We start from the raw sequence: 10,478 nt of genomic DNA on the forward strand, positions 1-10,478 counted from the left end.
CAGGGAGGCTGGTCTCTCCTGCTTGATTGGGCTTCAACACAACAGAGACCAACATTACATCTCTCGTCTACTCTGAGCTCAGATAGGGAAACATGAGAAAAGTTTAATTTCAAAAATGCTATATCCACTTTCAGAAATGTTGGTAAATTAGCTTTTATTGTTTGTTTTTTAACGATCAAAATATAGCATGGTTCAATGACAGACGTGTTTGTTTAAATTCTATCATCTGATGGTTTCATTTCAGAGACAAATAATCCTGTTTTTGTATGCAAAATACTATGTATCTGCCTCACTCTCAGAGAAATCAGTAGTACTGCCAGGTTTTACACAGTAATAATATATATCTGCCTCACTCTCAGAGAAATCAGTAGTACTGCTAGGTTTTACACAGTAATAATATATATCTGCCTCAGTCTCAGAGAAATCAGTAGTACTGCCAGGTTTTACACAGTAATAATATATATCTGCCCCACTCTCAGAGAAATCAGTAGTACTGCCAGGTTTTACACAGTAATAATATATATCAGCCTCAGTCTCAGAGAAATCAGTAGTACTGCCAGGTTTTACACAGTAATAATATATATCTGCCTCACTCTCAGAGAAATCAGTAGTACTGCCAGGTTTTACACAGTAATAATATATATCTGCCTCACTCTCAGAGAAATCAGTAGTACTGCCAGGTTTTACACAGTAATAATATATATCTGCCTCACTCTCAGAGAAATCAGTAGTACTGCTAGGTTTTACACAGTAATAATATATATCTGCCTCAGTCTCAGAACTACATTTTTCTATAAAGAACTGTATAAATGATACACTTGTGAAATCAATATATATATATATATAAATATTTCTCAAGAAATTATTATGAGATCTGTTTGTAAACATTTACATTTCACACTTTAGTCATTCAGCAGATGTTCTTATCCAGGGCCTGGTTTCCCAAAATCATCTTTAGGCTAAGTTCATTGTTCAAACCTTCGTAGGACCATCATTAAATCTCAGAGCTTGAAAGAGAGCGACTCCTCCTCTACTTATTTTACTGGTTTGTTACTCTCTGACTCTGCCCCCCAGTTAGAGGAGTATAAAGCAGTCAAAACACACTGTTCAGGGAGAGCTGAGGATGGTTTATGGTTCCCCCTAGACTCTCAGGCTCCAGTCATGGGGGTGGAGAGTGGAGAGTGCAGTTTTGGGGTTGTGAGGTGCTGATAACAATCACCCACAGGGCATTTGTAACAGAGCTGTTTCCCCAAACCATCGTTATTAATGATGCTGTTGAAAACCCTCATAATCTAACGCCTGCCTCAGACCACTCGTAGAACAGCTCAGTGAGTCGTTAGATGCTTTTTTGCCCTTCCGTCACTTTACACACAGAAGATCTCCGTTAAACATTGGGGCGGCAGGGTAGCCTTGTGATTAGAGCGTTGGACTAGTAACCAAAAGGTTGCAAGTTCAAATCCCCGAGCTGACAAGGTACAAATCTGTCGTTCTGCCCCTGAACAAGGCAGTTAACCCACTGTTCCTAGGCTGGCGTTGAAAATAAGAATTTGTTCTTAACTGACTTGCTGAGTTAAATTTAAAATAGAATCACATGGTTTATCTGCCTGTCAGATATCTTCAGAACAATGCTGCCAATGTCTTTGCATTTGATACAAACAAGTTTAAGAAATATGCTTAAAATACAAACTGAGAACACTGCATTAAACAGTAGGTAGCTATAAGCCTATTTCAAACCTATAGATCATGTAGGGCATGGGGAGAAACTCTCTTCAGCTGGTGAAGAGAAAGGGTGTGACAGAATTCAGGCTGGGCATCAGGGTGAGGGCAACTGTGGTCATTATCTCCATCTATTGGTCAAATACAGTAATGGAACCTGAACAAGGGTTATGGTTCATATTTCAACTGCAGTAGATATAATTGATTTAAAACCATTACTATAGAATAAACAACAGGTCTAACACAACTGGTTTGGACAATAGTGAGCTAGTGAATGTTTTTCATCAATGAACAAGATGTACAAATGCCTCCAATAGCCAAACTATGCCCCTTCACAAAACACACTACAGTCCTTCTGTAGGTTAAGACCTCTGGGGACTAAACATACTACAGTCCTTCTGTAGGTTAAGACCTGAGGGGACTAAACATACTACAGTCCTTCTGTAGGTTAAGACCTCTGGGAACTAAACACACTACAGTCCTTCTGTAGGTTAAGACCTCTGGGGACTAAACACACTATAGTCCCTCTGTAGGTTAAGACCTCTGGGGACTAAACATACTACAGTCCTTCTGTAGGTTAAGACCTGAGGGGACTAAACATACTACAGTCCTTCTGTAGGTTAAGACCTCTGGGGACTAAACATACTACAGTCCTTCTGTAGGTTAAGACCTGAGGGGACTAAACATACTACAGTCCTTCTGTAGGTTAAGACCTCTGGGGACTAAACATACTACAGTCCTTCTGCAGGTTAAGACCTCTGGGGACTAAACATACTACAGTCCTTCTGTAGGTTAAGACCTCTGGGGACTAAACATACTACAGTCCTTCTGCAGGTTAAGACCTCTGGGGACTAAACATACTATAGTCCTTCTGCAGGTTAAGACCTCTGGGAACTAAAGTATCTGTGTTACTGGATACAGTTATCCTGTGTGTGTGTTTCTTTCTCTCCTTCTCCCCTCTCAGGTGAAAATCATCACTCCCCAATCAGTCAACAATCAATCATCAATCAGAAGACACACCTCCTCCTATTTCCTGACCTATCACAGTTCCTTCCCCATGGTTTAAAAACCCCATCATTTGTTTGTTCTGGAGCTCAGCTCAGCTCAATCTCTCTGTAAATGCTCATGTCTGTAGGTCTCTGTGTTTCACTCTCGCTTTGTGTCGTAACCTCTCTTTTGTTTAAGCACCTCATAGCACTTTGTCATCACCTGTGAGTATTGTTTTTGGTTATGGTGTTTGTGTTTGTTGCTGGTGGGAAAAGGGGGAAACCAAGACAAGTCGCCCATGGGCATACACTACCCGTAGGTGAACTTTGTTAAATACACTAGTTAGAACTGGGCGGACCACCCACTGTATTTTTGGTTAGTTAGTTAGCTGTTGTTAAAGTAGGCTAGTCTAGCTTAGGGGTGTTTTTGAATACTTATTGTTTCTTTCCTTGGGTCCAGCTCAGCCCCTTTTCCTGCTCCCCCATTACCGTGTGTTTATAAATAAACCTGAGAGTTTGACGGTAGATTTCTGTTGTCGTGGTTATTTCGTTCACACTTTTACTTTGTCACAATAATAATTTGCATGAGTTATGTTACGAGTCTCATTACCATCCCCCCTAGACTGTCGGGCCAAAAGGGATTCGTAACATAAGTGGAGCCTCGTCCGGGATCTGTCATAACTGACACCCATGCCGCTCATGTAGATTGTTGTAGTGGTATAGTTCAGTGTTGAGCGTCATAGCTGAAGTAGCATTAGAGTTTGCTATTTTCTTTGGCACTTGTGAAGTAGTGTAAAATGACTACTTTTGATTTGAAATCTTTTTTGGATAACCCTTCGTGGGAGGTTTTGACAAATGTCGTAGAGTTGATTTAATGACCTTGGCTGACCATTATTCAGTATCGATTCCGCAGAGTTTAGTTAAGGCGGAGGTGAAACGGCTAGTATTAAATGTATTGTTGGAAGAGCAGGTGCTTGTGTTACCGCTGCCTGAGCCTACTACCCCTGTAGCGGATGTTGCTGCTCCTGTAAGCCCCTTGGTGTCTGATAATGAGGGAGAGGCTAAAACACCAGCCACATTGTCCCATTTTGATACACTCTCCCCACTGTCAAATGGTGATGCCAGGATGGATGTCCGTTTAGCACAGTTCCAAATGGAGGTGGAAGAGAGCCCAAATTAGGCGAGAGACTCTCCAGTTGGAGATGTGTAAAATTGAGGCAGGCAGAGAACAAAGGCAGTTGGAGTTCAAAATGCACCAGATGGAACTTGAGGCAGAGACAGCAAGGCTAGCCTCCGGTCCTACTGTGCCTGTTTGTGAGCCGTCCTCACCTGCTGTGTCCTCAAACACGTTTGACATTAGTAGGCAGATTGCCTTAGTACTCTTTGTTCAGAGAGTCAGAGGTTGACTCCTATTTTTGTGTATTTGAGCGTATAGCCGTAGCATTGAAATGGCCTGAAGAGGTTTGGTGCCTATTACTTCAGTGTAAATTAACTGGTAAAGCCCAAGCGGTTTTGTCAGTGCTACCTCTGGAGGACAGTTTGAATTATGAAGTGGTCAAAGCTACTGTTCTTCGTGCCTATGAGCTTGTGCCTGAGGCATACCGACAGAGATTTAGGTCTCATAGAAAGTCTTCTAGTAAGACTTATGTGGAATTTGCTAGAGACAAGGGAAATCTGTTTGATAAATGGCATGCTGCTAGTAAGGTAACTGATTTCAACTCTCTCCGGGAGTTAATCTTGTTGGAAGAGTTTAAAAATTGCTTACCCGAACGCATTGTAGTTTACCTAAACGAACAGAAAGTATCCTCCCTGGCAGAAGCGTTTGTGTTGACGCACAAGAGTGTGTTTTCGGCTCAAACTGAGAGTAGAGCCACTGAGTTTCCTACCTTTAGTCCTAGTCGGCCAGCAGTAGTATGTCAAGCACGCCAGAAGAATGAGCGTCCATGTTTCTATTGTCATAAAGTAGGACATATGATTAATGATTGCTTCCTGCTTAAACGCAAACAAGGGATGCCTCTTCGTGCCAAGCCACCAACAGGTGTTGCTCTGATTCGTACGGTTGTGAGGTCTGCAACAAAACAGGTGCCTCAGGGTAACTGTAGTTTGAAAGTCTCAGTCCCCGACCGCAGTTATGAACCATTCATTTTCGAGGGTTTGTGTCCCTAACGAATGACGGCTGCCTCAACGACCGGTTAAAATTCTTAGATACTGGTGCAGCGCAGTCGTTTATATTGTCTGATGTGTTGCCCTTGTCTGACGATACATAGTGTGGTTCCAGTGTGTTAGTGCAGGGTATTGAAATGGGTTTTGTCCCAGTGCCATTGCACTTTGTGAAAGTACACTCTGAGTTAATCAGTGGAATATTCAGAGTGGGGCCACGCCCTATGTTGCCAGTGAAAGGTGTGACCTTTATAATGGGTAACGATATTGCCGGAGGAAATGTAGTAACCGTATTGGAAGTATTGGATAAAAGTGACCACTCTCTCTCGAATGAGCTGGCACAGAGTTATCCACATGTGTTCCCCGCTTAGTGCTGTCACTCGTGCTCAGGCACGACAAGAGGGTGATGAGAGAGATTTGTCGAACACTGTTCTGTTCAAAGAGTGTTGATCAAGAGGATGGATTGTGTGATACCTCTGAGAAGCATGGACAGGTGCGCCCTGTTGATGCCAAGGTCTTGGCTATAACTGCATTCCCTGCACCTACCACCAGACGAGAGCTACGCCCCGCTTTTAGGGATGGTTGGCTACTACCGTAGCTTCTGTAAAAATTTCTCTGCGGTAGTTGCTCCATTAACCGATTTGCTTAGTCCGGCTAGATCATTTGTGTGGTCCCCTGATTGTAAGAGCGCTTTGAATCAGCGAAAGCACTCTTATGAGTGCTTTCCCCAATCAATCATCAATCAGAAGACACACCTCCTCCTATTTCCTGACCTATCACAGTTCCTTCCCCATGGTTTAAAAACCCCATCATTTGTTTGTTCTGGAGCACAGCTCAGCTCAATCTCTCTGTAAATGTCATGTCTGTAGGTCTCTGTGTTTCACTCTCGCTTTGTGTCTTAACCCTCTTTTGTTTAAGCACCTCATAACTTTTTCAACATTCTGTTAAAAATCGCGCAACATTTCAACGTCCTGCTACTCATGGCAGGAATATAGTATATGCATATGATTAGTATGTGTGCATAGAAAACACTCTGAAGTTTCTAGAACTGGTTCAATGGTGTCTGTGACTATAACAGAACATGTTCCGTTGTCAAAATCGCAAGAAAAACTGGTCACTAAATCGAAGAAGAAAAAATCAATCCGCCAGTGTTTGTATTGTCTATGGCTTTCCATAAATGATGGAACTGTGTTTGCAATTCCTACAGATTCCACACGATGTCGCCAGTGTTGTGATTTCCAGGCCCATTTATTCTTGGTCGAATCACTGAATACCACATCCGGTCTTCAGATGTGCACCCAAAAGATGTCACGTAGAATTTGCACTTCGTTTTCTAAACTTCTAGTTATTGAATGCAGATCGCCTCGTGATCAATTTGATCGTTTAACGTTTACTAATACCTAAACTTGGATTACAGAAGTAGGTTGAAGTGTTTTGTCAAAGTTTATAGGCAACTTTTTTTGATCACGTTGCGCTGTGGAAACGTGCATTTTCCATGGATTTCACGGTAGTTCATAAATGGACAATTTGGGTATATATGGACCGATTTAATTAAAAAGACCCAATTGTGATGTTTATGGGACATATAGGAGTGCCAACAAAGAATCTCGTCAAAGGTAATGAATGTTTTATATTTTATTTCTGCGTTTTGGGTAGCGCCGGCTACGCAACCAGCTTCACCTGGAAAGCTTTTCAAATAGTCTAAAACTAAAAGCAGCACTTGTTGGCTGCTTTTAGTTCACTCTGTGGTCCAACTCATCCCAAACCATCTCAATTTGGTTGAGGTCGGGTGATTGTGGAGGCCAGGTCATCTGATGCAGCACTCCAACACCCTCCTTTTTGGTCAAATAGCCCTTACACAGCCTGGAGGTGTGTTGGGTCATTGTCCTGTTGAAAAACACACGGCGGTTGGAACCAAAAACCTAATACTTGGACTCATCAGACCAAAGGACAGATTTCCACCGGTCTAATATCCATTGCTCGTGTTTGTGCCCAAGCAAGTCACTTCTTCTTATTGGTGTCCATTAGTAGTGGTTTCTTTGCAGCAACTCGACCATGAAGGCCTGATTCACGTGGTCTCCTCTGAACAGTTGATGTTGAGATGCGTCTGTTACTTGAACTCTGTGAAGCATTTATTTGGGCTGCAATCTGAGGCTGGTAACTATAATGAACTTATCCTCTGCAGCAGAGGTAACTCTGGGTCTTGCTTTCCTGTGGCGGTCCTCATGAGAGCCAGTTTCATCAAGGCGCTTTGATGGTTGTTGCGACAGCACTTGATGAAATGTTCAATAGCCTAGTTAATCATTAGATGACTTTTAACACAGTATCTATGTTTTTCTCAGTCTGGCAGATACCCAGAACTACCATTCCTCCATGCAGATCTCTAGAGCAGGGATGTTTTGGGGCTGTTGCTGGGCAACACTGACTTTCAACTCCCTCCAAAGGATTTTCTATGGGGTTGAGATCTGGAGACTGGCTAGGCCACTCCAGGACCTTGAAATGCTTCTTTCAAAGCCACTCCTTCATTGCCCGGGCGGTGTGTTTGGGATAATTGTCATGTTGAAAGACCCAGCCACGTTTCATCTTCAATGCCCTTGCTGATGGAAGGAGGTTTTCACTCAAAATCTCACGATACATGGCCCCATTCTTTCCCTTTACACGGATCAGTCGTCCTGGTCCCTTTGCAGAAAAACAGCCCCAAAGCATGATGTTTCCCACCCCCATGCTTCACAGTAGGTATGGTGTTCTTTGGATGCAACTCAGCATTCTTTGTCCTCCAAACACGACGAGTTGAGTTTTAACCAAAAAAGTTATATTTTGGTTTCATCTGACCATATGACATTCTCCCAATCTTCTTCTGGATCATCCAAATGCTCTTTCGCAAACTTCAGACGGGCCTGGACAGGACTGGCTAAGCAGGGGGACACGCCTGGCACTGCAGGGATTTGAGTCCTGGCGGCGTAGTGTTGCTGGTGCTAGGCTTTGTTACTTTGGTCCCAGCTCTCTGCAGGTCATTCACTAGGTCCCCCCCGTGTGGTTCTGAGATTTTTGCTCAGCATTCTTGTGATCATTTTGACCCCACAGGGTGAGATCTTGCGGAGCCCCAGATCGAGGGAGATTATCAGTGGTCTTGTATGTCTTCCATTTCCTAATAATTGCTCCCACAGTTGATTTATTCAAACGAAGCTGCTTACCTATTGCAGATTACGTCTTCCCAGCCTGGTGCATGTCTACAATTTTGTTTCTGTTGTCCTTTGACAGCTCTTTGGTCTTGGCCATAGTGTAGTTTGGAGTGTGACTGTTTGAGGTTGTGGACAGGTGTCTTTTATACTGATAACAAGTTCAAACAGGTGCCATTAATACAGGTAACGAAAGTGAAGGACAGAGGAGCCTCTTAAAGTTATTACAGGTCTGTGAGAGCCAGAAATCTTGCTTGTTTGTAGGTGACCAAATACTCATTTTTTCCATAATTTGCAAATAAATTCATAAAAATTAGATTTTTTCTCATTTTGTCTGTCATAGTTGAAGTGTACCTATGATGAAAATTACAGGCCTCTCTCATCTTTTTAAGTGGGAGAACTTGCACAATTTGTGGCTGACCCAATACTTTCTTGCCCCACTGTAGATGTGTGTGTGTGTGTGTGTGTGTATGCTGGCAAGGTGTGTGTACTGGTGAGACAACCCACATATAACACTCAAATGTACAGGATACAAACATTTAATTCCAGCTATATAGCGTTTTGCAAAACAAAAATTCATACACAAAGCTATGATTTAAATTCTTAGAACATTTAAAATCTTACAGACACATGAAGTTCTCATAAGAAATTATTTCTGACAAGAAATGACAAATGTAAGAAATATGTTTTTGAAATAAACTCTTTATGTTATTAAACAACATTGTCATCTCACCTCTTAGCCTTTGTGACATGTTCCCCAGAGAGATTCATTTTAGAGGCAAGGACCCCTCTTCTTTCTCCCCAGAGAAACTCATTTCACAGCACTGACCCCTAAACAGAGATCCAACATGTTGGTTGTGGTTAACACAGTGTCAGGCATATGTGTATGGAGAGTGGCAGGGAAGTCAGGCGCAGGAGAGTCAAGCGGAGTGTAAAATGGAGTCTTTTAATAAAGTCCACGTAACATGCTCCTTCACACTAAAATGTACATACATAAACAAACATGGGTACGAGGACCCGACGCGCACCTATACAACATAAAACTACACTGACAATAAAACAAAGACATGAGGGGAAACAGAGGGTTAAATACACAACAGGTAATGAATGGGATTGAAAACAGGTGTGTGGGAAGACAAGACAAAACCAATGGAAAATGAAAAAATGGATCAATGATGGCTAGAAGACCGGTGACGTCGAACGCCGAGCACCGCCCGAACAAGGAGAGGCAACGACTTCGGCAGAAGTCGTGACAGACAGTGACAAATAATTATTGATGTTAAATGATTCTCTTTTATTCATTATCTCTTAGAAATAAAACATTTACTTACAGACACATCCAAACAGTCAGGTGATTTAATGCATCACATGAACATGTAGTCGTGACTGATATGTTTCACCTCTTCTACATGTAGAGAAACTATTGATAATAGTATCTCACTTTCTCTATTAATACTTTCACTCATTCTAGTGTGTTGCTTTGTTCAACAGGTATGCTATTATTATGCTATTACTAAATAATTTAATTCATAATAACAATGTTAAGAAAAGTATGTTCAGTGGTTTCATACCAAATTACACAAGAAACAGGAAATCATGGACATTTTGAAAACAACAAATGTTCTGATATTCTGTCAGATGATTTAGAACTATGATACATTTACATTTTTACAAATGGTAAAATAACGATATACGAATCCTGTAATACGAGATGTTTTTTTATTTTTTGTCTAAGCCTAGTTAGAGCCATTTTGTACAATTGAACTGTCACGTACATGTCCCAGGTGAAATGGACTGTTAGATTTGACTATTTTAACTGTCATTCTCTATACTAAGGCAATATCATACACTTAATGTCCCTACACACTTTACAATAATCTCTGGGAAGATTCTTACCTTGTAGCCTGAATTCACAACCAGAACATGTCAAGTTATTGAGATATTTTCCGTTGTGCTGAGAGAGCACCTTCCTGATGTCAAGTGTCTCTGTATCTATGTTCTATGTACAGTTGATCTTTGGATGCAATAATATCTGGTCAAAGTCTAGTGACACAACACCATACAATAGCATACACATAACAGTAGTTTAACCTTTGGCCTGGAAAGGCTATGGCATATTATAACATGTAGAATCATTATGATGATCCAGGTTCATACTATAACATGTAGAATCATTATGATGGATCCAGGTTCATACTATAACATGTAGAATCATTATGATGATCCAGGTTCATACTATAACATGAAGAATCATTATGATGATCCAGGTTCATACTATAACATGTAGAATCATTATGATGGATCCAGGTTCGTACTATAACATGTAGAATCATTATGATGATCCAGGTTCATACTATAACATGTAGAATCATTATGATGATCCAGGTTCATACTATAACATGTAGAATCATTATGATGATCCAGGTTCATACTATAA

At 41.4% G+C, this 10,478-nt stretch overlaps 1 long non-coding RNA gene across 1 annotated transcript; it reads right to left on the minus strand.

Annotated features, from left to right (window-relative positions):
• Nucleotides 1–2: 2 nt before the first annotated feature.
• Nucleotides 3–10,026, minus strand: LOC135534047 (uncharacterized). The gene is made up of 3 exons (XR_010454624.1): nt 9,938–10,026; nt 8,775–8,872; nt 3–31 (listed from the first exon to the last, which is right to left on the minus strand). It is a non-coding gene; the product is annotated as an uncharacterized LOC135534047 (long non-coding RNA).
• Between the last annotated feature and the right edge of the window lie 452 nt (nt 10,027–10,478).

Source organism: Oncorhynchus masou, unplaced genomic scaffold (genome assembly GCF_036934945.1).
Source record: "Oncorhynchus masou masou isolate Uvic2021 unplaced genomic scaffold, UVic_Omas_1.1 unplaced_scaffold_2948, whole genome shotgun sequence".
NCBI lineage: Eukaryota > Metazoa > Chordata > Actinopteri > Salmoniformes > Salmonidae > Oncorhynchus > Oncorhynchus masou.